The sequence below is a fragment of the Megalobrama amblycephala genome, linkage group LG3, assembly GCF_018812025.1.
Source record: "Megalobrama amblycephala isolate DHTTF-2021 linkage group LG3, ASM1881202v1, whole genome shotgun sequence".
Lineage (NCBI taxonomy): Eukaryota > Metazoa > Chordata > Actinopteri > Cypriniformes > Xenocyprididae > Megalobrama > Megalobrama amblycephala.
The window spans coordinates 49,826,194-49,851,752 of record NC_063046.1 but is presented as its reverse complement, the minus strand read 5'-3'; the positions used below and the strand labels follow the sequence as shown (position 1 = coordinate 49,851,752).

The 25,559-nt window shown below is 35.7% G+C and overlaps 1 protein-coding gene and 1 long non-coding RNA gene across 7 annotated transcripts in view; both read left to right on the top strand.

The window, feature by feature from the left end:
- LOC125265608 (serine/threonine-protein phosphatase 2B catalytic subunit alpha isoform) overlaps positions 1 to 25,559 on the top strand; it is a 132,754-nt gene that overhangs the window by 7,864 nt on the left and 99,331 nt on the right. The gene's annotated exons all lie outside the window — the stretch shown is intronic.
- LOC125265609 lies at positions 1,317 to 9,689 on the top strand. Its single transcript, XR_007184301.1, has 2 exons — positions 1,317 to 7,251; positions 7,466 to 9,689. It is a non-coding gene; the product is annotated as an uncharacterized LOC125265609 (long non-coding RNA).

Genomic DNA, 25,559 nt, shown 5'->3' with positions numbered 1-25,559 from the left:
GGATCATTAATATGTACGACCCCAATATTTGCATATGCCAGCCCATGTTCAAGGCATTACACAAGGGCAGGACGACTGGATGTGCACAGCTGAATCATCAGACTAGGTAAGCAAGCAAGGACAATTGCGAAAAATGGCAGATGGAGCAATAATAACTGACATGATCCATTTTTTTTTTTTTTTTGTGATATTTGTGAATTGTCTTTCGTTAAATGTTTCATTAGCATGTTGCTAATGTACTGTTAAATGTGGTTAAAGTTACCATCGTTTATTACTATATTCATGGAGACAAGACTGTCGTTATTTTCATTTTTAAACACTTGCAGTCTGTATAATGCATAAACACAACTTCATTCTTTATAAATCTCTCCAACAGTGTAGCATTAGCCGTTAGCCACACAGCATAGCCTCAAACTCATTCAGAATCAAATGTAAACATCCAAATAAATACCATACTTATGCGATTAGACATGCTGCATGACGAACACTTTGTAAAGATCTATTTTGAGGGTTATATTAGCTGTGTGAACTTTGTTTATGTCGCGAGCTCCGTGGGTGGGGAGCACGAGATTTAAAGGGGCCGCGCAGCCTGATATTTAATGATGCCCCAAAATAGGCAGTTAAAAAACTAAATAAAAAAATCTATGGGGTATTTTGAGCTGAAACTTCACAGACACATTCAGGGGACATCTTAGACTTATATTACATCTTTTAAAAAGACGTTCTACGGCACCTTTAAATAAATTAGTCCAATTGAGGCATGAGTTCATCCATGAGATATTAAAAAAATAACGATGACAACAAAGACCTTTAATGATTTGTAGCTTCTTCATCTCTGTGAGTAAACTAAACCCCTTATAACCATTACAATATTGCATTAATCCATAAAAAGTAACTAACTGCATTACTTAGTTACTTTTTATGAAAAGTAATGAGTTCTGGATTAAAGAAGAATAGGATACCTGAGCAGGAAGGCAACACTCTTGTTTCTAAATCTAATCTACAGTAATTTTTGCGTATTCGTATGGTTGAATTAGATCATTGAAGGTCAGCAGCAAAGACATTGTTTAATAAAGTGAGATTAAATACATAAAGTGTATTTGTGTAATTTAATATAGTTAATTATTACAGGTTTGCATAAAATTCCGAAATTGCATTTCACTGTTTTTATTCATTTTGCAGAATACTGAATGTTTTTGTGCAAGTGAGATTAAAATGCATGTTCACATTTAGTCTAAAACTACAGTAAGCATCATGTTTACACAGCGAACACAACACATCCTGTGCTTTATTTCTCTCAACACGGGGACAGGAGAGCTGTCAGTCAATAAATGTGAAAAAGTAACTTGTTACTTATTTGAAAAAGTAACTTAGATATTTTGTTGTAAATTGAAAAGCAATGCATTACTTTAGTAGTTACTTGAAAAGTAATCTGATTGCGTAACTCAGTTTACTAGTAATGTGTTACCCCCTTATAACACAGGACTTATAAACAACTTATTTTTTAGTTCAGTGTAACCTATTGATGTCAGACAAAACAGCTTCAAAAGGATCCTCCTTTGTTTATCATTCAATTACTTTTTTATTTGCTGTTTTGATCATTTCAGAACTAGTGCATCCACTACTATTTCCATGAGTTTTATTTATTTTATTTTTTTTGGACTAAACTGTAACTTTCTACTTCATACCATAAAGATTGTGTACTCAGTCTTGTTGTTCAACCTATTAGTATGTCTCTGTGGGCCTAGCATGGCTTTAACGGTTGCAAGAGGTGTGGAATGTGTGCTAGTTTATGCATTTCAGCCTGAGGCTCTTCATGGTGGTTTGTGTCGCCCTGGAAATGACATCAGCAGTGTGCTGGAGTCCGCCTGTGGTACTGAAACCCCTCATGACCCTATTCCACACACCCACTAATACTGCCTGGGCATACCAGGAGCCCTTATTAGATTATGTTGCCATTACTTTAGCACAGGTTGTGGAAATGGAGCAGAGGAAAGCAGCAAGCCTCACCATATTATGGACCGTTTTAATGAATGAGAGTGCCTCAACTTCACTGGATGTAATGAAACCTATCTCCCACTAGCATTTACTAGCATTTACCCTATGTTACCCCGTTTTTTTTTTTTTTAAACTAATGCTACCCTTATGATTGCTGGGAATTCTGGGTAAATGGGGTATATGAAAATGTGCCTTCATAGAGCTTGATTTGATATTGCAGAATGATGTAAGCCTGATAGACTAGCTTCTTTTAAAAGTCTGCACCAGCTCTACACACAAATGGTTCATGCAAATGATTTCAAAGGAAAGAACATTTGGTTCAGCTCTGTGAAATATGATTTGTGCCCTGTATATGTGTGCGCGTGTGTGTGCGTTTAAGACCCGTCTATTTCTGTCATCAATCCACTATCAGTGGTGTTTATTTTTTTGTCATCTTCGTCTCATAATCACTGAAGTGTTTAGGGCTTCTGGTAACTTGTCAGCTGCTTTGTAACTTTTCAACTAGTGGTGCCAGTTGTCACCAAAATCCACATCATAAAGAACACAGTGTGATGAGCCCTGGTTCAGATGTGAACCAAGAATCATATTTATAAATATTTCAGCTAAAATTGCTCGTTTCCTCCAGGTCACAGTACATTGATCTCCTTCAGAAGAACCTAACTAAATTGACCTTACTAAATTACATTTAGTAGATCTAGACAATATTGAATATCTGTGATTAATGAGGCACAAAAAGGAAAATCTTTACAGAAATGTAAAATTCTGGACACACACAATCATAAAATGGACAATTGGCTAATAGAAGCACATATTGCACCCTATAACAAAATGCACAACAAAGGACAAAATGCATAGTTTTATTTTCTGAATTAGTTCAGGGCCAGGGGTTAGTAATAGAAGTTCAACAATGTGCCTAGTCAGATTGAGACAGTTTCTCTTCTGATGTATTTTGAGATTTTGTGCAAAATAGTCTCTAAACATCTGCACATCTTAATCTTCCTTGTGTTTCAGTGTGAAATCATGCCTTGATTATTATGATTAACTACATTGTTACTTTTTATTACGTACATTAAATAATTTAGAATTAGGGATGCACGATTATGACAAATCATAATTGTTGATTATTCCCTTGAAATTGAAATTGCGATTATTAATGGCGATTATCACAATTTACATTGGATAATGTTTTGAATGGCTTATATCATTGATTGAAGCAACTGCATGCCATATTTTTAGATGAAAATAAACAAGCTGAAAACACTCTTCCTGAAAAATGGTTATTGCTTATCTATAGCATTAAGCCTCAAATGTCAACTATACATTGGTTTGGTTTCTTCTAAAATATGTATGGTATTATAATGTTACACTAAAGCTAAAACAATTGAAAAACCCTTAAGATAACCCGTAGAAAGAAAAAACAACACACATCTTAAGCATGCAGAATAATGTAAGTGGACTTTTTTTGTGTGTGCCTTTTGAATGATTATGTAATTGTGACATCTGTAACTGTAATCACAATTAGAAATTTGATTAATTGTGCAGCCCTACAATGGCTGTTTTATTTGATTTGAAAAATCACCTTTTTAGCCATTTCATAGCAAAGACATATTAGAAAAATATGTCAGTGCATGACAATTTTAAGGTTTAAGGTTAACATTCCTTGAAGGCTTTAGGCAAACATATTTCTTTCATAAAGCCAGGCTAGGCTAAAACAGCCAGAGTGAGTGGTTTCTGGCTGTAGGTTAATTCATGCTAGGACATGTTTGTTAGTGTGCAGTTACATTCCATTTCAGCACACACATAAAGAAATCATGTCACTGTTAATTATGATCTGTTTTAATTACATAATCTTTTAATTATATGCATATGTATTCTATATTTTTTATGTAGAGTGCGTGTGGTTTTTAAGTTGAGTTTGTGAAGGGACATTTCATGATAATGGTATAAATCACAGCATATTTATATTTATATAACTAACATAAGTAAACTCAAGCTTACTGAAGACTATTAAAAAGTCAGTGGTAAAATAAGAACAAAGAAACTAATTAGAAGCAATAGGTCAAAAAAACTATGTTGCGCTCTATCCAGCTGGCCACTATGTCATATTCAATCATGTCATTTTCACTCTATATGTAAAATGAATGTTTCCTTGTCTTTATATGAAAAAAAAAAATATATATATATGATTCCCAGTGTGCACAAACTTACCAGATTACTGAGTGCCTTGTTGGCTACAGTGTTTACTTCCTTTTTATTCATATATTTTCTTTATTTTTGAAAATACTGTAATATGATTACATAATTAAGAAGTTGCATCTGAAGTATGTATATTTTTTTTAATTTAATTTATTTTCAAAAGATTTCTTATTAAATATTAACTAAAATAAATATAAATTATTATATAAGCTATATATATGCCATCAGCCCTGCTCTCTAAGAAATGTTGACCACTATTATAATTATTGAATAATTAAATTGTATAAAGTAATCAAATGTACAACCACTGCATAGTCTACACTGTGTAAATTAAATATAAATTTATTATCACTAAAGTTACAAAAGTAATTCAGTCATGAGCAGTGAGAAATTTTTATCTCTGGTATATTCTGCTGTCACTTTAAGACCGAATGCACAGATCTAATATACTGATACATGTGTTTTCTTTCTCAACTGTTTATGTTGACACAAGACATAACCTAATGTGTTTAATGGGGATTTTGACACACAAGTGTGTGTATTTGACCTTTTAAAGGATTTGTTCACTTTCAAATAAAATTTTCCTGATAATTTAATCACCCCCATGTCATCCAAGATGTCCATGTCCTTCTTTCTTCAGTCAAAAAGAAATTAAGATTTTTGATGAAAATGTTCCAGGATTATTCTCCTTATAGTGGACTTCAATGGCCTCCAGAATACTGTAAATTTTCAGGAAAATTTTATTTGAAAGTGAACTTATCCTTTAAGCCCAATAAACTCGTCTCAGGACTCACGCTTTGTCTGAGCAGCCACTTTATGTGTGCGCGCTTCAGGTGTGTGTGCTCAGAAACCATCTCTCAGACAGCCTGTGCATATATCGCTGCTTATTGCGCTTGAACTGCAAGGCTTAAAAATGTATTCAAATGATAAGATTTCATGACAGTGCAGTACGGTAACATCACTTGAGCATAACCCAGTAGAGACGGTAATCCAAAATCTCTACCGGTTGACAAATTTAATATATTTATCACATCTACTGGTATATCGCCAACTACTATTTGTAAATTCTAGAGAATGTTGTCTTGAGCAAATTATTATTTGCATGTAATAAGCTTTTTGACGGTGGCACTGATGATTATTGTTGTTACTGAATGTATGATCTCTTCGTGTGTGAGGTGTGTGTTTAACATGTGTTCGTTTCAGCTGAAGGTTGTCATGGCAGCTGTAGTGGGGGGAGGGGTGAACAGCTCATTCACATCTAGACAGACAGCAGAAAATTTACCTGAGGATCAGTGCAGGAAAAAATATGCTGTTAAAGTAACTCGCATTGGACCATGAATTGCTTCAGCCATGCACAGTAAAAAGTTGCATGCAGTCATGCTACTAGTGCTTTAATTATGATTAAATCCAGATTTATACTGCCAGTGTGAATTAGGCATGCACAATATTGTATTTTTTGCCAATATCCGATATGCCGAATTTTTTTTTTTTTATATATATATATTTTTTTAAATCTTTTGGCTGATAGCCAGTGTTGATACCAATATACATATCTTTTCTCCTTTGTTTGGAAACGATGCTCTCCTGTGCAGGAGCTCTCCTGTGTAAATGATTTATTTTTCATTCCAGTTAGTATTGAGCATAAACTATTTTTTTTTTTCATTCTGGTTTTAAGGTTCTGCAGGTCTTACCAAAAGGTTACTTGTAAGAGCTAAATAAATGTTCATAAAGTTCTTTTTTTATAATAAGAGTGCATTGAAAGCTTTACAGATGCAGATGACAGATTCAGTTGTAACATAAACATTTTATTTGTGAATTAATATTTGTAGATGGTTTACAGCATACTGGTATCGGTAGCAGGCCAGATACTAAGCTCATGTACTTAAACTTGTAAAAATACTCCGATACCGAAAACTAATACAGTATTAGTAATTGATATTCATATCGGTGATTGAACAGTAAACTGATACCAATGATGTAACTGACAAGAATGTTCACACCAGCAGCAGGGGAAAAAATGTCAGCTTCACGATGTGTAAATATTTAAAAAATGAATGATGACAACCCAAGCATGGTAGACTATAAACTTTGTTCTGCAAAAATATCAAGAAGAGGTACAAAAATTAGTACTCAAAATACACGTAATCTGATAAAACAATAAAACACAAAATGAGCACGGACAATTTGCCGCTAGCAGTAGCACTCAGCTACCAAAACTGCAGCAAACCCTAGCAAAACAAGAGACATTGTCAAGAGATATCACGAGTGCTATAAAATAACTGAGGTGCTTACTCAATTCATTATTCTTGACAATCAACCACTGTCAGTTGTTGATAACGTGGGTTTTTGCCACCTTCTTAATGTTTTGGAGCTGAAGATTCCCAGTCACTCACTGCTATGTCAGAGTGTAGGACCAGCACTGTCCATGCAAAGCGGTTTTGGGGGCTCGCACATGGGTCGAGCCATAGCGAGCATATTTTTGGAGAAAATGCTTGAAACTTGGGTAATTCCCAAAAGTTCTGTCCATCCTGTGGTCAATGACAATGGCAAAAAAACATAATAAAGGGCATGTAGGATGCTAGAGTTCCTAGTCTTTCGTGTGTTGCGCATACACTGCAGCTGGCTATCTCAGTGTCTGCTATCACAGCACAGCATTGTGGAGGCTCTGGGAGTCGAGCACAAAATAGTCACCACTTTAAACATTCCAACCTGACATACTCTCAGTTACAGAGTATTCAGATACTGTTTGGTCTCTGATTGAGCAGAAACGGGCCATTGGAATATATATATGTCTGAAAATCAGCTCCCTGCCACTCTAACTGTAAACCAGTAGAATCTTATGGAGATAATGCAAATTATCTTGGATCCCTTTGAAGAAATGACTCGTCGAGTGAGTTCTTCAGATGCTTCAGTCTCAGATGTATTTCCTGCTGTCAATGTGCTATATAGACCGTTATTGAAACAAATGGATGGGGACCATGGGAACAGAACGATGAAGAGTACTTTGCTTGCTGCTTTGTAGAAGCGTTACTGCATCACAACTTTACTCGATCCAAGGTAATTATTATTTATTTATATATAATACGTTTAATTTGCTCATAATGATAAATAAAGAAAGATTAATTAAATCTATTAATGATCTATTAAATTAAAATTCTAAAATGTAAGAGTAATTTTTTTTTTTTTTTTTTCTTACTGCACAGAACGATTGCTTGTTTTTTTTTGTTTTTTTTTGTCTTCAGGCATAAAGATTGATTCTTTTCCAATACAGGCACTGCCAGGGAGGTCAAAGAAATGTTGATGCTGGAGCTGCAAAAAATACCTGTTGGAGTGACAGCCACACCTGAGGAGCTTGGGGAACCAGCTGTCAAAATGTCTCTCAGTGACCAGACAGGTACCAGTCTGGGCAGTGTTTTTGAAGAAATTGCAGATTCTACATCTGAGAGCAGTGCTCCAACAGCTGCTACCACACAGCTGGAAGCATACCTTGGAGAGACCACTGTGCGTCGTTCAGACAAACCCTTCAAGTATTGGGCAGTAATCTGCGATTTTAAGCTCTGGCTCAAATGACTCAAACATATCTTTCAGCCCCATGCAGTATTGTGGAAAGTAAAAGATTGTCCAGCTCAGAGTGACATTCTGAATGAAATCAGAACATGCTTCTGTTCCTTAAAGGGTTAGTCCAAAAATGAAAATTATGTCATTAATTACTCACCCTCATGTCTTTCCAAACCTGTAAGACTTTTGTTCATCTTTGGAATGCAAATGAAGATCTTTTTGATGAAATCTGAGAGATTTCTGTTCCTCCATAGACAGTCTACGCAATTGAAACTTTGCCGCTTCAAAAAGTTCATAAAGAGATCGGAAAACTAATCCATATTAATTGAGTGGTTTAGTCCAAATTTTCTGAAGAGACTCGATCGCTTTTATGATGAACAGGTTTAATTTAGGCTTTTATCCACATATAAACATTGATCTGCGAATAAAAACAGAAGCTCAATGGAAACTGAATGACTCGTGAGAACAAACCTTTTACGGAAGCTCAAGTGTGCTGCGTAAGACTTTTATACTTTTCATTCTCACAAAATTATTAGAAACATACTATACAACAGCTCTGAGGAACATCAGAGCTGTTAAAGTGTACAATTAAAGTGACGCTCCACTTGATTAAACACTAGTCATATTTCAATTTATTACACTCTTGGTTGTTATTGTTACACAATGTTGTGTTATAAACATTTGTGCTATTAAATTTGATTGAGAACTTTGTGACAGAGAAAAAAAAAAAAATTAAATGTTTTTTTTTAATGCCCTTGGTTTGGTAGTGGAGGTTATTTGACACTGTGAAATTTGTTTGTGCTTTGACAAGAATATAAAATTGACTTTTAAGTCTTTTGAGTTACAGTTGCTCATAATCATAAAGAAATGTCCTGAAATCATTAGTCTCACTGCATTGTATTTACAGGTATCGGTTTTGGCAAGTAGCAGAAAGAAAATCGGTGCTCATACTCTGTCTTTGTCGGTGCATCCCCAACAAAAAGACTCTTTGTTGTTGATGTTGCCCTTAGTCATCTGTGTTTATCACGTCTTTGCTGTTTTGGTTTGTTTTCGCTGATATGTAGGAAGTAGGAACACAGGAGTCCCTTGCACACAGCACACAGTGATTTTCTGTTTTGCTCCAAACAGTCTGCAAAAGTATGCTTTTATGCATGTATGCTTTTATTTTTCTGTGGAACACAATGAAATGTTTGAAAAAAATCTTTTTCATTTTTTCATCTCTTTTTCATAACTTTTTGGGCTTTTCGGATGTGGACATATGCACTGCAATTATAATGAAAAGAGCTTTGTCTTTTAAGATGAGTTGGGACAGAAAAGTTAGGAAGAAAGTGTTACAGTATGTGTTATAGCTCCTGAAACAGACATAGAGAGTGAATGAATCAGATCTCAGTCAGAAACTCCACAGCTGAAGGTTAGTCTACTACAAATGGACAGGGAATGTGACAGACGCCAGCCCAACGAATCAAGGCCGTGATGCCTCAAAAGAGTCTTTTAAAACCTGAAGTAAAACAGAATTTTTTTAGCCCTGCCAACTAATTCCTTTGTGAGTGAGTGAGTATGTGTATGTAAATCAGCAGAGAGCTGTTTGGAACTCATGCCAAGCCACTACTGGTGTGGCAGCAGAAGAGAGGGTGGGCAGCTTTGTGCTCTGCAGTTTGTCCAAATTAGCAAGAGTCAGCAATTTATAATGGTAAAAGGGCAGTCAGACATCAAGTTTTAAAAGCACATGCTGGGAAGATACAAACCTATGCTTGTTTGAGTGCCCATTAGAACCCATATTCAACATAAAAAAAAAAAAAAAAAACTTTTCTCTTTGCTTAGTTCCTGCAGAGGTCCAGTTGATTTCTTTTCTGTTGTTCATAAACAAACATTGCCTTTGTGTTCTGTTGAGTGTGGTAAATTGTGCTATTCAGCCAAGCTCCTGTTCCCAAAGCAGTGTTGCAACATGTCCATTCTGAGGCATTCCAAATGCTTCCTAGATCAGAATCTCAGATTCCATTGAAGAAGTAAATACTGAGCACTTTTGATATCAGTCTTTTGAAGTTTGCAGAGTATCTTGAAGTTTCATATTCTGAAAGAGGCATGTGTCTGTAGTTGAGTATAGGCTAGGGCTGAATAATTAAATTAAATTAAATAAAAGCGAAATTGCGATATGGTTTAGTGTGATAGTGCAAAGGCTATGATTTAATTAAATATGCACAGCGTGTTTTAGAAGGAAGGGCAGCACTGTGTTCATTTATATACTCCCAGCTTATGATCCAGGGAAGGGCTCCCTGCAGTTTTCAGGCAAAAATAAAAGCTTGACGGTTTAACGTTTGAAAATGAAAAATTCTGATATAATTATTAGTATTGTAATTTAAAAATATATTTGAATATTAAAATTTTAAAATACATACATTTTTAATACAATAAGTGTGTGTGTGGTGTGTGTGGTGTGTGTGGTGTGTGTGTGTGTGTGTGTGTGTGTGTGTGTGTGGATGGATGGGAATGGCACATCGCTCTGACAGCATATCTGTGGAATGCTGAAGAGATTAGACTTAATGAGCATGTCATCATGGCTCAACTCAGAAGAATCTGATCCAGTTTAGACCACGTTTATACTTGGCATGAACATCTTTTTTTTGTGATCAGTGTTATGTGAAAGCACAACAAAACAAGTGAATCAAACATTGTTGCATTTAATAACCATGAATAACCAATTTAATAATAAATCACTGATAAAACAATATTCTTTGAATTACTCTAACTTTTGGGCATTTTTCAATCATAATACTAGTACCTTGCCTTAGATAAAGTAGGTTGAATGATTTTCCTTGTTTGCAGTAAAACATTGAGCAGTTTCAACTCAATACACTAAAAAATGATTCTGTGGTGAAGTAAATACTACAGAAAAATAATTTCTGGAGGGGTTTTTTTTAATATAAAAAAGGCAAGAATTAAAAAAAAAATCCTATTAGTAGCCTACTCAATTCAAGCTTGTAGAAATTTAAGCTTGAACTTATACTTTACTTTGAATTTTTTGTTTACAAAGATTCTTTAAAAATGTAATTAAGCAAAACGTACTCAATCATGTTCCCATCATGCACTGGGGCATGAATAATTGTCTAGTTGTATTTACACTGTTTTATCGTTGCTTTTGTTGTTAGTTTTATAGTAACTTGCTGTATTGTGACATCAGGACTTCACTAAAATACTTAAAATAACCCATTCATACTCAAAGTATCCACTGATTGTTAACGTTATTGTGTATTGTGTACCAAGTATTGAGGTCTATTTGTTCGGTTGAGTACCTCCATATTGTGTAGATATGTTGTCTTACAAATTGTACTGTAACAAGAAATCTACTGTGCTGTTTTCTTAAATGTTTAAGAAAAGAAAGTAAACCAAGCATGGCTTAAAGGGATAGTTCACCCAAAAATGACAATTTTGTCATCATTTACTCACCCTCATGTTGTTCCAAACCTGTATAAATTTCTTTGTTCTGCTGTACATTTGGAAGAATGTTTGTAATCCAGCAGTCTGTAATCTCGCCCCCCCCCCATTGACTACCATAGTAGGAATAATAAATAATAGTGTAGTCAATGGGGGGTGAGATCTGTTTGGTTAAAAACATTCTTCCAGATATCTTCCTTTGTGGACAGCAGAACAAAGACATTTATACAGGTTAGGAACAACTTGAGGGTGAATAAATGATGACAAAATTTTCATTTTTGGGTGAACTATCCCTTTAATTCAGTGCATTGTTTGAGTAAAATATACATACATAAAGTGTAATGTAATCCCAGCACAAATGAATTAAGTCAACTTAAATTTGAAATATATTTAAAGTGGAACACAATGAAATTAAGTTAGGTCAAAATGTATAGCAATTTTGCTGCTTTAGCTCAATTTAAGTAATTTGAACAAGCAGGTTTTTTTTTTTTTTTTTTTTTTTTTTTTCAGTGTAGAAAAAGACATTGAATTTCAGTGAAAAAGTAAAGTTCCCAAAGCCCTTTAAAAGATTTGGTAAATCTTGGTAAACCTAGAGGGACCAGTGAGCTGAAAAAACGAAAAAGAAAGAGGTGCATTGAATACTGAGAAATTATCTGCATTCTAATATATCCCTTCAAGTCCTCCATTCTTTTACTGTAGATCCACTCTCATATCCACACATCTCAGAAAGATATACAGTTAATGCCTGAGCTTTTAGCAATGTGTCCATGTACAGTCATTAAAATTTTAGTCACATCATTTTCAAGGATGTAACTAAGTCTCTCCAGTCTAATTAGGTTGCTCTGAAATGCCTAGTTTCAGTATAACAAGATGCATGCAAGAGCTCTCGTGGATGTCAGTTGTACTGAATTCTTGTTTGGGTTTAATGAGTGTATTTTAGGTGTATATTCATAAATTCACAAATGTTTAGTTCACTCCTAGTGGATTGGTGCAGACCTTGAGACCAATACGAATACTTCTTGATTTCTCTCAAGTGCTGCTGTCCTCTCGCACACTATAAATTAGCAAAATTTTAGTGAAATTTCACAGGCAAGCAATGTATGAAGCTTAGTTCTCTCAAATCAAGCAGCTTCTGAATCCTCGTGACCAACCTGAACCCGTTTTGAAATCTACTTGTGGAAATCGCCACCTTGCAAAATTCACAATAATGGGATTCTCATTGAATTGACTGGATTTTGCTCCTCGAAAATTTGCAGAACAACAGTAAATGTGACCGCAACCTTAAGAGTGTCTGTAAATCTGAAGCTCTTTGACATTGACATTGACATAAACATCTGACCCAGCTTCAGTTTCGCAGGGTGTGCTTGGCTTTGGATTACCCTTCTGTGTTATTTACAACTGAGGGAAAGAAATTAATACACTTAAACAATTTTAAAAATTCAGTACAAGGATCTGAATTATTTGTGCGGTACTGCAAAAGTACCATTACTGTGGTACAATGTTGTTTAAAAAAAGTTCTGTGCTGCTTTATAAAATTCTCAAGAATCATGAAATTTCCCTATTGTTGGTATTGAGTACTAAAATTTATAGTATTCTTACCACCGAACCCATTGCAGATGTTATACATCTGTTGGTTTCCCCATTCAAGCTTCCAGAGCTACATACTTCCAGTCTTCCGTCACCTCTAACCCTCAGAAGCTTATATTATTCTGCTCCATTACAGCTTTGTAAATACAGCTTCTGAGTCATATGTTATTTTATACATTTTTATTGCACTGATTGCAACTTGATTGGCCTTTGTTTACATTCATTACACCTCTAGATGTGTGAACAGGTGTGCGTCTGCTTTCTTCATTAAAACACAAGTGGGATTGAGTCCTTGAAGGGAGCCTGCTGTTATAGTTTTTGTGTATGCTTATGAATGTCTACATTCAATGCACAACTTTCAGTCTGAATAACATCTCTAAAATGTAAAGCTTTACTTAAGCCTTGCAGGTTTCCACAGTTTGTTTGCTGTGACATTTATCATGTGCCAAACCCAACCAAAGTTGTTGCATTATTTTTTTAAATGTCACTGACATCTTATGGGTTCATTATGAAGGGCAACTAATAAAAGGCTGTACAAAATTGTTGGGCACACTTCCGTGGCTTAAACTTCTAGAGGGTTATTTGGCAGATTTTTCAGGGCCACTTCTAGATTATTTTGAGCTTTCGAATTTTGGAGACAGCGTGTTGCTTATGGAGTTTGTTGACGCTTAAGATTTCAGGGTGATTATCCACAGCTAATTAAACTCTGAGAGTTGGCATGGAGTGAATAGAGCTGTTATATATGCTCTGCAGCAGAAATCTGTTCATATATTAAGAGGTTTGAAAGTCTAACCTCAGTTATTTTGTATGCCTTTTAACTCTGTATAACCTTGACTAAATCAGCGTCACCCTTATTGAAGGAGTTGAACATTCACATCCTCATCTCATCCTGGCATGGCATGGCAGTTAGCATCAATGAATGCTGTCATGTATTTAGGGAGCTTCTTTTTGGCATTTAGGACCTACCCTGGCAGACTCATTGCATATCTTTTATAGTAACATGACTTGTGGATTCTAAGTTTCTGTGAAGAACTTAAAGTAAAAATGTAATAAATCAGGTGGCCTCTCTGGGAGTGTTACATGTTAACCCACGCTAAAACCTTTGCCACAAAGTTGCATCTCTAATTTAATTTAGCTTAAAACGACCCAAAGATAAAACTATAAGCAAACTAGTCAACCTAACTAATTCAATAGTTACATGTTTTACTATATGTTATCCATTCTGCCCAAAGTAAACTTTTTTTTATATGCGGTGGTTCTCAACCTTTTTTACTCCAAGCCACCCTACTTCTCCAAATCAATACTGCAAGGACCCCCTGGATGCTTGAAATTTCCTCTTAAACTGTATTTCTGCAGCAAAGAGAAAATTGTGTTTTAAAACCTTTTTTTTTTTATTAACAAAAACTTTTGTTTGCTAATGTTATTACTCTTCTACTGCATGTTATTTTTTAAACAAAATTGTTTCAAGATAGATTTAGCGGTGAGGTTGCAAACTGCAACTAATGGCATACACCCCTCGCACCCCTTCCTTTCAGAGAAGCTACGGTGCCCGTCTGGCCGACAAGACAAAGATGTCATCTTCTGAGACAGCAGAGAGTACAATTAGCCAGTGGGATGAGGTTTCATCTTCTAACAAAGAACAGTGTCTGCTTCTAATAAACCAGACGACGACGACTACTACTACTTTTACTACTTTGTGTGTATTCAACGTAGTGATGATGCAAGCTGCCTCTAAAAACACCAACGAACATAGAGACCAAACACGCTGTGTAGAGCAGTTGTCCGTTTAGGGCTGCTGTAGAAACATGCCGGCGCATAATGCCGACTTGACGTGGAAGGGGTATGAGATAGTATGAGACAGAAATGGCTCATTCTAAGGTAATAAAAACAGAACGGTTCATTATGTAAGGTCATTATGCACCACTGAAAACATAGTTATGTATATTATATTGCATTTCTGTCAATAGATCCTCCTAAATTTTAAACACTGCCCCTTTAAAAATATACTTTATAACTTCTTAAAAGAATTCACTCTGCTCAATTATAACTTTTTTAAACAATATAACAGTCTGATTCAAAGCTCCTGAATTCTTTACTGCAGACATTCTTTACAACTTAAAAAGTGCTTACTCTTAAATAAGTACAAGTCAAAAAGCCATACCAAAAACAGGACCACAGGGAGATGCCAAAAGACCACTAAACCCACCGCTTTGACCTATTTACATATTTACTATACGGATCAGTTCAGAATTATTATACACAGCAAAATACAAATGAAAAATGCAAACATTCTGAATGTGTCAAAATGCATTAATCTGAAGGTGGGTCGACATCATAAGTGAACGGTTCCTCTGTGAGTCTTCATGTCTGTGTTTGGGGTGTCTGATATGTGCACTACTGACCCTCGCAAACTCACCCAAAACACACTTGCAAGTCCTTTATAAAACACTCGCAGGACATTAATTTTGACACCTATCCAAAAACATTGAAACGTGGTCATTCAAAAATACAATGTTATAGGGATCAATGAGCGCACATGCTGTACTCGGTTTGTTGGCACATTAATAATAATGAACACACGCATGCCTAATGTACGACTCCTGTATGTGACTGTACTCATACTTGCCTTAATTACAATTGTCATCAATAAAAACTTTACTAGCTTGACACTGGTTTGCTTTCTCCAACTGAGAGTTGTAATTTGCGTACAGTGGTTGGATGTTTTGACCCGCCGTTCAGTCTGTATTTCACCTGTGATGAGAAATCAGCTTGGGCTGATCTGAAACAATCAATCAATCACAGAATACAAAAGAGGTTTTGTTAATATGTATTTTAATGCATTAATAATAAAAGTAATGAATTAAAGGAATATAGGCTATTTAAATTAAAGTTATCTTGCAGCCCCCCCTGGAGGATCACTGAGGCCCACTAGTGGGCCCCGGCCCCTCGGTTGAGAACCAGTGCGCTAGGGTATGTATTAGTGTTGTCAAAAATATTGATTTTTCGATACCTATCGATACTGAAGTATCTGAAATGTTATGAAACTCATTTTTCGCAGTATCGATACACCAACTGCTCTTTCTCACTCTCACTCTCCAAGTTGGCACATACCTGCCCCCTCTCAATCGTTTCATTCGAATAGTGATGGTGTTATAAGGCCTGAATTTCAGCATGGGTATTGCGCATTATTTTACTCATTCCCACAGGTTTCACACTTATACCAAAAGCGTGCACACTGAATGCCACCTGTTAAACAGCTTGTGAGTACCAAATTGAGTTCTCTTTTTATGGCTTATTGAGCTTAAACAGTCAAATACACACAAAATTATTAAAAAATTCCCATCTTGGCAAGTATTCACCTAAACAGTAGGTTTTGTTAAAGCCGCTTAAAAGCAAGCCTCTAAGGTTACAGCTGACAGAAGCATGTGTTTGAACGAGTATCTGTGTGATACGTCACACTGGTTGTCCTCTGTACTCTGGGACTATCATGAGATCACGTTAATGTCTGTGTGAAGGATCTTCTGATTTGTCACGAATTTTGCTACAGCAAATTAACTGTTTTGACCCCATTACCAGCCGCCTCCACAGCACATTTCTTAAAAGTAACCTACTCACTTTCAGCCGGGGTGCTGTGCCCTTCATTCCAGAGCTGTTGATTTGGGATGCCAATATCCTTAGAGATGACATAGTTGTCCCCAGATGCAATTCATGAGCCAAGCAATCCAGTGCTGTTGATTGAATGCCCACACTTGGGAGTTATGCATTTCATACCGGTCCAATCTGTGGTCTGTAGAGGATCATTAAAAGATGGAGCTGGATATGTAATGGTATTCTGTGAATTCTGGCAGTGGCTCTGGTCTTAGTAGCAGAGGGAGAATAAAAGGCTGGCTTGAGAGCCAAAGAAGGTGAGATTGATGCCTGTATGTCTGTCTTCATCGATTAAACACTGCAGGGACTCAAGGGACTTGAATGCTTCAGCTTGGGCTTTAGCCAGCTGCCTCCTGAATTTATACTAATGTCCGTTCAGTTCTGAGACACTTCTGACACTAGACTGTAATAAATTTTGTGTGTGTTAAAGCCATGTCCTTATACAGCTGTGCACCAAGCTAGAACTGAACTATAAATTTCACAGTTTTTACACTGATATACTAAACATAATTTAACCATTTTATAATACTGCAAAGATAGTTTAACTGATAATTAAAACTATTGTGCTAGGTTCCATTCTGAAGTTAACAGAACAAGGGCCTGATTAATGCATTAGATGACATGAACGATTAGTGAGCAATATATTTTACAGTGTTTATGCTGTAATGCAATGCAATAAATACTGTAGAAGTTTTGATCATTGTTAGTTCATGTTACCTCATTTTAACAAATGAAACCTTACTGTAAAATGTTACCTGTTTTGTTTGATTTTTCTACAAGGTCTCTCAAGGACTTTCTTTTTTTTTTAGGAAATAAAAAGGTTCTGTATCTACAAAGGAGAATGGAATGAAAAAAATTTGAAGCTTGATATTTCAAAACTGCTCAGAATGCAGAAAGAACCTTATAATTCCAAGGTGGCGATTAGTTAATGCATTACGTAAAATGAACTATTAATAAGCTATACATTTTTGCAGCATTAATAATAATTAGTATTAATCTTTGTTAATGTTTATAAAAAATACAGTTTTGCTTTTTCATGTTAGTTTATGGTTTATTAACAGATGCAATGTTTGATTTAGAAAATGTATTAGTAAATGATTGCTGTAGAAGTTTTGATCATGTATATTGTATATTGTTTATGTAAATTAATAGAGTTAATATTAAAGGGGACCTATTATGCCCCTTTTTACAAGATGTAATCTCAAGTTGTAAGTCTCAGGTGTCCCCACAAATACCCCGCAGATCATTTACTATACCATGTTGTAAATGACCATTTTTGAGAGGAAGGAAAAACATGTTTTCGTGCATGTATCTTTAAATGCAAATGAACTGCTGCTCCCCACCCCACTTTCCAGAAGAGGGTAGAGCCATCTGTTTGGATTCGATTATCTCTATCGTGGCCACGCTTACGTGACATTGCAGTTCTTCATCATCATGAAAGTTTACTATTTGCATACATTTTAAAGTCATGCAGTTTAAACTTCTGATATATGGTTTTCTGAGCGCACACATCCGAAGCACGTGCAAAGAAAGCTGGCTGTCAGACGGCACATCCTGCGAGTATTAAACAAATTTCTCTGACACATCTTATTGCACTTAAACTGTCAAATGCACTAAAGGTTATGTCAAAAACACTCAAAGTTCACAAACACACACAATCGGTTATGTCTGTGAACGTAAACAGCAGGGAAAGAAAACGCATGTGTATATTAGATCTGTGTATTAAAGTGAGAGCAGCGTAATATACAGTAGGCTACCTAATGCTGTAAATGCTGTCAATATGAACCAAACAACAAAAGAAAAACAGAAAATCACTCACTGCTTTTGATTAAATAACTTCAACTTTGATAAGAATACATTTCTTACATGAATGCTGTTAATAAGCTAATAGGGCCCATTCCGTCACCAGTCGTGGGCGGGGCTTCCCCCTACTCTTACGTAAGAGTAGGGGAAAATCTGGACTGTTAAAGAGACTGTTTATAATTTATGGGGATTATAAAAAAAGGTTGGTGGATTTTTACCATTATAGGCTGGTTGTTTACATATGGCTGGTTGTGGACACATCGGTGTTCAAACACTTTGCACAAGAGGCCCCCTTTAATAAATGAAACTTTGTCAAGTGATACCTTTTATTTTATACTTTATTTTTGTAGTTTTTTTTTTTTTTTTTTTTTTTTAAAGATCAGAATAGTTTGTAATTTAATTTGTATATAAGACTTATAAAACTTGTATACAAACAGCAGTACATTGAAATTAAAATCTTGCATTGAATTCCCCATTACCAATCAAAGAAAACAACCTTTAGATTCATGAGAAAATACAGTCCGTTATTTTAGATCACCCTGAGAAGTAAAATTGAATTGTACAGCTTTGTGTTCAGTAGGGCTGTCAAATGATTAATCACGATTAATCGCATACAAAATAAAAGTTTGAGTTTGCCTAATATATGTGGGTGTACTGTGTGTAATTATTATGTATATATAAATACAAACACATCCATATATTTGAGAAATATTTACAAGGATATGTATTTATTTATATTTTTATATAATTTATATTATATATAAATACATTTTTTGTACATAAATAACATATTTCTCTTAAATATATACATTAACTTGTGTGTATTTATATATACATATTAATTACATACATTACTCACACATATATTATACAAACTCAAACTTTTATTTTGTATGCGATTAATCACGATTAATCGTTTGACAGCCCTAGTGTTCAGGTTCCAGGCTATGAGGCATGTTCTGTACAAGAACTCACAGTCAGAAAGTAGTATTGATCCACCAAGCAAATAGATCCAGTGCAAATTGAAAGGATAAAATATAAAGCCAGATTACCTCTTTTTGAGACCACTATTAAAACTCAATAGCTGGTTGATAAAAGAGAAAATGTTCTAAAAAATTATCCAAAATAATTGGCCTTGTCATTTTTGTTATACACTGTTAACAATAATTTTGTTTATGTCTGGAAATTCTTCATGTGGTCGAATTCTACTAAATTTTCCGGTAATATATTTGGATGAAAGTATAAACATCTTGAAAAAGGATTTTCTTCTACTACTACGAGCACATTACTGTTATTTTCAGCCTGATTTTAGAGATAATCAGGAGGTCTATGACTGGAACTATTGGGTCACAGCCCCCTTTACCTCCTCCATAATTTGAACATGGCTATATATTTACATCCCAGTTATGTCTGACCCTTTGTTTGCTAGTAGGTCTGTGTAGAGATTTGTTGCGTTCAGTGTAATTAATGTGCTTGTCACAGACTAATTAGCTGTTCACTGTTAGCTGTGGGACTGGCAGGGTTGTGACAGCGGCCACTAGTCCATATGCTGAGATATAGCGGAGTGCGTCAGCCTCACAGTGAGCGTGGGAGGGCTGCCTATAGTGAATGCAGAACAGTGTGGGCAACATCAACACTGTAGCCCAGCCTCATGCTGCAACACTCACTACAGAGATGCTTAAAGAATACTTGATTCTAGTTCATTTTCTGGGAGCCCACGCTAGAACTGCAATTGATAGAATGTGCACTGTAGCACGATACTAACAGTGTAAAGGCATATAATGGATTTTATGGATTTTACGTTCACAGTCTAATATCAGATGGCACACCCCTACAACAGGCCAAACAGATTTTATTCTTTTTAGACGCTTATTTTGATTATGTCTTGGCTCTTGCTCTTGGTCTTTGTAAATATTTTACACACTTGTATGTTGTTATTGTCTGTCAAATAAAAGATATAGAGGTAGGTATAAAAAGGGTATAGGAAAGAACACTGTAGAGATAAAGAAAGAAAGATTTCAAAGTACTGATTTGATCTGTTCATATGTGTGGATTAAGTGAATAAATAAGTGAATAAATATTTGCAGCAATTTACCACATTATAAGTGCAGAACTTACAGGAATTATTAAAATGATGTGCTGTACCTGCAATCCAGCACTAAAATTCAGGCCCTTTAGACAAATGCTACGTTTACACAGTCAGTGCTTGGGATTGACAACTGTATTTACTAACTGGGGGACTCTTGATTTATCCTGCACAGGTCCTGTTTGGTAAAACCGCACCTGCTCTAAACCCACGATTCTAAACCATTCGTTATTCGACAGCTGTACTCGACCTGACCTACTTAACTTGATCCGATCCACACCTATAATGAAATAAATACACTACATCCAGTATACAAAAACTGATATGAGGGAGGCCATTTTGGAGGGCTCCTGTGCAGCTTGGGTATCAAAGAATGAGGCAACTGAATACATTTGAACTGCATAAAAGGTGTGCATAATATAAATATTGATTTTAAAAAAAAAGCCTTGGCTGTTTGACTAGCAGTAACAACATGCATATTGACTCCTGATCAGCACCTTAAATGACAATGTAAACATTTTTCCACCCATTATAGCAAATATTAGTAGTTTACCTATCTGGTACCCAACCATTTGCAGGACTGTGGCTTGAAGATAAATGATGATCCAAAGTTAAGCCCCTTTTCTATTCTTTCTAAAGCCGTGAATGACGCCTTGTAACCACAATGACAGTTTTAAGATTCCAAGCAAGTTTATCCTTACTTATCCAGCATCATATTTTTTATTTTTTTTTTCCTCAATCAAACCCAATTTGTGCACATTTGTGTTGTGCACAGACCACAAAACCAATGGGAGAAGCTTTGGTGGAAGACAGCAAAATTTTGTATCACACAAAGATGATATCTCTGCAAGTTACCAAAACTCCATATAAACAAACATAACACACTATATTCTAGTTCTGTGTACTAGGGGTGTAACAAACTAAATTACAGTTTGGTTTTTATCACAATTTTAGGGTCAGGGTTTTGCTATTTTTCAGTATGTGCTGTGTTCAGGAAAAATAAGAAATACTGTGAACTAAACATAAAGAAAATAAAAATAACAAATACAGTAATAAATACAATAGAGCAAAGATAATAAATAAAATATATAGTGCTTTTTGGGTTTTTCAGGTACAGAAATTGAATAAAGTAAAAGGTAAAATAACACGGCATATAATCTTCACTGTATAAATTTACAAAGTTACAAAAGTTATTCAGTCAAGAGCAGAGTGTGATTTTATTTTTCTTTTGATGTTTAATTAACATTAAAAACAGAGAGCAGCAGGAATTTTACACTGCTGTCACTAAGACTAATGCATGGATCCAATATACTGAAACTACACACAACACACTGATACTGTCTTTCTCGACTGTTTACGTTTATTTAAGACATATTTGACTGTTTACTAGGATACTCACCAAGACAGGCATGTTGACATCATTTTTATGTGAATTTGTCCATTTAAGTGCAAGAAGATGACTATGTTCATATTGGAGAAAATGACACATGCATCAATCAAAGTTTTTTTTTTTTAAACCATCACTATTGTAACAATTGGGAAACCAGAATGTTCCCACACAGGTGATGTATATAAGGCAGGCAGCGGCTTGTCTCCTCCGCTTGCCATGCTGAACTGCAACACGTGAGAAACTGATGTCAACAACAGATTTACATACTACAAGTTGATTGGACAACTTGAAACGCATGCGGAGAACAAAGTAATGTTGAGGTAATCTTTTCTCCGGGCCATATCTGTCAGTTTGACGATGACTGCTTTTATTCCTTCATTGAGTCCTTCATAGCAACATATAACACAGGGTTACTCAAATACAGCCCTGGAGGGCCACTGCTCGTCAGATTTTAGCTCAAACCCATATCAAACTAACCCATCGGTAATTTTTGATTAGCTTGCTCAGATGTCTTTGTTTAGGGTTGGAGCTAAACTCTTCAGGGCAGTGGCCTTGAGGAGCCCTGATATAGCGCATCTGGGGTGAGTCCTAGAATTATACATGCTTACCAAACAGCTATAGTTCATATCTGTACTGCTTAGCCAAGCTAGTTCATTGCCACTGCCTTTTTTAGCATACAACCATGTTACATCATCCTGCCAAAAGGCTGTTACACCCTTGCTAAGCCTATCCAGTGATCCTGCAGCTTTCACTTGCTTATTAATCTCATGTCTACATGTCTGGATCTATAATCTTGAAGTTTGCACTCGCTAGTAACCCTTTAGTGTTTTGCATTTGGTTGTCAAGAGACTTGGCTTACCACAAATCTTAGTAAAGTTCAATGCTATTTTATATTTTTGTACTTTTAAAGTTATTTGGTATTTGTGGAGACAATGGTAGATATCGATATGTCGAACCCTTTTGTAGCTCAGGACTGGTTACATTGCTGCTCGCTGTAGCAGGTAACTTGAGCTCTGGTTGGTATGTGTCAGGCCTGTGGGACGGCCAAATCCAGTTTTGGACTCTAAACTGAAGGATTGGATGTCCCTCTCCGCAAATGAACTTGCATACGTGTAAGACCACAGTAGGACAAGACACAAGCACAGTGTTTATCAGAGGACACCAACCAACTTTATTTATAGTGCAGGGCTCGACAGTGTGAGCGTTTCACTCGCATTTTTGACTAAAAATAGATGTGCAAATGTATTTAGGAGCACAAGAATGAATAAAATGTCTTAAATATCTTAAATGGTATATCAAACATCTTAATTATTATTTTAAGAGGTCTTCAATTTGGGGATGAAAAACAGTGATACAGCGTAATATGATTAAACTTCAAAAGGTGTTGATTTAATGAAATAACACGGATGAGAAGCATGGTGGAACTAGTGAAGGAGACACACGGAACAGTAGATGACAGTAGATGGTGCCTTTGGAACAGCAGAAATACAGTCGTTACCCCGGTAACCCTATAAACATAGCAGGGTGCGCTACTTTCTGTTTCTGAACAGTATTTAAATGTTTCAAACAGCCATTCAGATTTGTGTATTCAGTTTGTTGTTCATCTCAGCACCAAATACTTAATACTTAAAGACTTAATAGGCAATTTATTTTAACACTTTTTTACATTTTATTATAGACTAAAACATGACATGGATATTGATTAAAAATGTTCTGATTCTTTATTGTTGTTCTGTAACACTTTACAGTAAAGCCGGGGACACACCTAACGATTAGCTGAAACATTCTAAGACTGAACAGAACACACATACCGATTGTTTCCTTCAACTGGAGCCGATTTTAATCGTTGACAGTCGGAGAAGAACACAAACGTTTACGATTGAGACCGCTGCTAAGCAACACACTGTGCGCGGGATCTTGAAAATGGATGTAAACAAACAGCTGGCGCTCTTCATCTGCAGCTATATTTGTGCGGAAAATAACAAAAAAAAAGAGGAAAACGCACACTTTGTTTTCAACAGAGAGAATTTGAGGTGAGTAAACTTTGGTAAATTAATCTATTTTTAGAGCTTGCACTCCGGTGGTGTCGCCGTTGTTAAGCAACGATAAGCTGCAATCCTCAATGAAGCTTGTTCGACTTGAAACGGCACTGTACAGACCATTAAATTACCACAGAAGTAAATTATACTACCACAATGCGACCTCAAAGGGCACTTTCACTTTCGCGATCAAAGGGGCAGGGCTCTTTATATTCTCTCTGTATATATTGTATCATTAACTGTTAATTTTGTATCCGTATCTTTCCAGATAAATAATATACATACAAAACATGATAAAAAAGTCTAACGTTAGTCATTATCTTTATCACTTGTTGCCCCCCTATTGGCTGGTGCCCCAGGACACTCGCCCAATCCCGTCTATGGATAATCCGGTCCTGTACCTGATACGTTCAAAGCTTCCGCAATAGCAGCCCAGCTTCTTTCCTTATCACTTCTATTATGGTACGTTATTCCTTCGAAGATATGTTGTATTCGTACTCTTGCCAGAGTTCAACCAGTTTTTCTTCCATACCGGTTGTCCAATGTGTATTTATGTTGCAAACGTTTTTTGACGCCATTTCGCCGCTTGTTTACAATCGCCTGACACAGTCTCCAAGGAAACAGAGACGTCATCGGTCGCAAATATTATGCTGCCTTCACGTGCTCTCAGCGCTATTGTAAAAATGACTTTCCTTTCGAAACTTGAATGCGATTTGCTCGTAATCACTACTTCAGAAGTGGGAATTATCAAATTTGAGAAGAATCTTTGTGAGGAGGACTGGCAATGACTGTTTCTAAAAATTCTAAGACTAGAATCGTTAGACGCAGCACACTGCACGATTTTAAGCACCAACTGTAAACACCGACTGAACGCAACTGGCTCTGACTCGGCGCGATTGGACATGATCAGTCGTAAGTATCAAATTACACTCATAATCGGCCTTACAATCGTTAGGTGTGTCCCCGGCTTAAGGTTATAAGTATTAGTTAACATTAGTTAATACATTAGCTAGCATGAACTAACAGTGAAAAATACTTCTAAAGCATTTATTAATCTTAGTAAATGTTAATTTCAACATTTACTAATACATTAAAATTAAAAGTTGTGTGTTAATATTATTAATTAGACCTGAGCTAACATAAACTAAAAATGAACAGCTGTATTTTTATCTAATGTTAACAAATAAAAATAGTTTTCTAACTTTAATTCAATACCGTGAAAAAAGCTTAAGCAAACATTGTGATATGAACATTTCATGCCATCACATGCCTAATATATATTTAATTTAAAGTAGGCCTATGAATAATTACATGATTAAATACAATTTGAAGGAGAAATATTTGAAAACCTCTTTATATACTAATAAATGAAACTATACATTTTTGCTTGTAAATGTCTCCTTGTATACCTTTATTAAGGTAAAACACATTTGATAAATATGCATTGTGTCACACTGATAAATATGCAACTTTTTTTAATGCACTAAATTTTTCAACCTACAAGTACATATGCTCCTTGAGGAAAAACTAAGCGTCAAGTCCTGTAGTGCACAATTCTAGGGGGTTTGAGGAAGGTCCACAGGGTCAGCTGTAAGGGTAAACCTGCCTTAGATCCTCTTCTTTCATTTAGCCTTGAGCATAAATAGGAGTTCAAGAATGAGACCAGTTACCGTCACACAGCTATTTGATCTATCATGCGTACCATTGTAATTTCACACATGTACAGCCATAAGACGGTGAAGGCATTGCCTATGTCAGTTCTATAAAGTGCAAGAAATGCATTTAACCCAAATGAGCAAATCAACTGTGGGAGTGTTAGTGT